Raw genomic sequence first — 3,399 nt, 5'->3', positions numbered from 1 at the left:
AATATCTCAAATGACAACCTTTTATTCCAATTGGCATTGATCATCAAATTCACTTTAAAACCTCACATATGTATCAATAACTCCTTAATATAATATTTTATGGCTTATTATGACTTTCATATTAGTTTGTATATGATTGTGAAAATGGGTTAATTTAGTTTATTGGGTTAGGCTTATCTTATATAGATTTGGTTTAATTAGTTAAGTTGAAAGATAAAGTTGAATTAAATAATTTAGAACTTTGTTTACATAGGTTTGGTTATAAACTATACACTCATCTCAAGTTGATTAGCTATAATTGATTTAAATATATTTTTAATTCGTGTAAAATTAAAGAAATTTCATTTTAATTTATATAAAAAAATTGACTTTTATCACTTAAAAAGTAAACATTTTTTTTGGTCCGTATTATCAATTACACTCATTAATATAATTTGGGAAAAGTCAAATATTTATTTTAGATAACACTCTCTCACTTGATGTATAATTTCAACAATCAATACCTTAAAATGAGCTTTAGAGATTAAAAACAATAATTTTATATTTTAGAGGCATTAATATCAAATAAAAATATTTTGCAATAACCAAACCGAAATTTACTTATTTTATAAAGACTAAAATCAATAGTTTTAAATTATTTGGGCTAAAATATAAAAATAAAAAATGTCTGTAGCGACAAAGAAAAACTTATTTAATTGGACTAAACATATTATTTTCTACTTTTTAGTTATTTTTAAATTTTTGTTGGGTAACTTGAAAGTTAACGCATTTAAACCATACAAAATCAAGTCGAATTTATTTGAGTTTGTTTATAAAAGTTTTTATGTTAGACGTTATTATGCAACTTAACATTTCAACTAAACTGATATCTCAAGTAACAACAATCATTTGTCATCTCATGAAAAAAGTATTATTATTAAAATAAATCTATTTGAATTTGAAAATAAAACAAAAAGGCTAACTAAATTTGTCTTTCTACTAAAAAAATTAAGAAAAAGTAAAATAATGTTATTTAAACACGAAGAATAAAAAAATTGTTTTATTTATTTTCATAATTATATTTATAAGTTCCTTCTCCTTTCAAAATTAATCTTTTTCTTTAGTATTTTTTTATCTAAATTCTCGCTAACTTCTTTGTATTTTTTTTTTCAAATATCATATCTTTTATAATTGGATCACGTCTTGTAATAATTTAAGAGCTAATGGACATTTTCAACCAATCAGTTTACAATAAGAGCAATTGTCTATTTGCTTTGAAGATTTTTTACTTTCATTTTGGATTTGTCATCAATATCAATAGGGTTAGTTGGAAAAAGTAGTCATCTCAACTTAGTTAACCTTATATTGAATTTTTGTTATGTTTGGATACTTTGCTCTGGGTTTCTAGATTTTGAGTAGTTCTCTTGCTTGAGTTGGAAGTTACTTTAGAAAAATAAATTATAGACAAGGGAAGAGATTTATATTTTGATAGTACCTTAGAGTAGATGATATGGGTGTGAATGTCACTTGGTAAAAATATCTTAATTTTTTGTGCAAGGTTTGTGTTTTGTTTGAAAAATATGTAAATATTTAAAGTTAAGTATAGTTAGTTTCTTATAATTGTTTAAAGATTGAATTTTTTTCATAATGAGTAGAGTATGTAATTGAGCAAATTGTATCGAAACTCGTCATTTCTAGTTTATATAGAAGTTAAAATTGTTAAAATGATTTTGGTATAGTTTTGAAATAAGTTTGGTTTGGATGCAAGAAATTGATTTGCTATTATTAAGTAACACATATTCGTTCAAGCGAAAATATAACAGAAAAATCAATATCTTGATCTTATTTCCACTCAAGCAAATGATTTTTCACTAAAGCGAAAATAAAGCTAAAACTCAACCCTTACTATTGGCTAGATTTTTACTCATGTAAAGCATCTTTAGCTCAAGCTAAAAAAATGTTTATCTTTTTTACTTGATTGAATGTAAATATTAAATATAAATGTAAATAGAATATTGATTTGTGTTGTTGTTTAAGTGAATTATGTTGTATGAAAATATTGTTGAAAATGATAAAAATTGTATGAATATGAGGTCACAAATCTAGGATGATTTGTGAATCATTCTTTGAGTTGTGTATGAATTAGAGACATATATGTTATAAGAGATATCTCTTTACTTCACTAATAGTCTAAGTCGCATAGACTAAGATATGAGATAGTAAAAAGTTAAGGGGTGATACAAATCAAAGCAACCAACAGATGACTAAGGACACATCAAGCACTAGAATAAGTGTTTATAGCATAATAGGGGATGTAGTTATCAAGGGGGGAGTTCTTACACACCGTCGTATGTGTAAATCTGTGGATTGAGTTGTAATGAACTTACCCTGATCAATTATTCTTATTTTCGCTTATTAATTTAAGTCTTGGTTTGGATCAGATATTAGTCTCTAGTAGGACATATGTGAAACACAAGAGAAGCACGAGAAAGGAATGTTGAATTTTGATTTTCAATTTTCTTTGTTTTTCACAAAAGTCGTATGGTGTTCCATTGTTAGATGCTAGCTTCAACTTTGAATTAGATGAAAGTGTTTGAAATTTTGTAAGCCTTGTTTTAAAGTTCACCCATTTTTTGTTAGTTTCGCAGATAACATGCAATATACAAAGAATGATGGTAATTGTGTGATCATTTGTTAAAATAGGTATATTCTATCTCTTTACAATTTTTCATGCTTTATTTAAAAATACTTGAAAATTCGTTAAGTTTTCAAATGATGGTAAATTTTAATCTATTATAGAATAATATAATTAATTATCTTATATATCCTAGACATATCAAAAGTCATAAATTTGTTTACATAATTAATATTATAAGTGGATAATCTATTTTTAAAGATGAAAGATTTCTTACATGCACAAATAATCTATTACTTAAATAAATTATCTATTATATGAATCTGGTTCCTATTCATATTCTAAAAAAATATGGTAGATAATTATGATGAATTAATCAATTATCTCTATTTTTGAAAAGTTTATAAAATACATTTTCAAAATATCTCACATGTCATTCTTAAAAATTAATTTCTTACGATTGCAAAAACATGATACCAACTTCTCAAAGGTGGGAACATATTCTAATAATTTATTGACGAATAATTACCTTAATCATGGATCTTACATCAATAAACCTCAAGCTCAAGTAAAAAAGAAAACATTTCTAATAATGTATAAATTGTCATTTTGTTTAATGATGAATTTTTTTCATAACCTTTCACCATGTGATTATGGTTATATATTTAGGTGTATTTTGTACATGTAACATGTTTCTACTTCTAATTTTGGTTTTCTTGATAGGTTTTTAATAAAGTTATCCATCACTGTGTTGCATGTGCTTATGAGTTGTGTTTGTGTTAAAT

The sequence above is a fragment of the Phaseolus vulgaris genome, chromosome 11, assembly GCF_000499845.2.
Source record: "Phaseolus vulgaris cultivar G19833 chromosome 11, P. vulgaris v2.0, whole genome shotgun sequence".
NCBI lineage: Eukaryota > Viridiplantae > Streptophyta > Magnoliopsida > Fabales > Fabaceae > Phaseolus > Phaseolus vulgaris.
The sequence above is the reverse complement of the archived record's forward strand: the minus strand, read 5'-3'. Positions refer to the sequence as shown.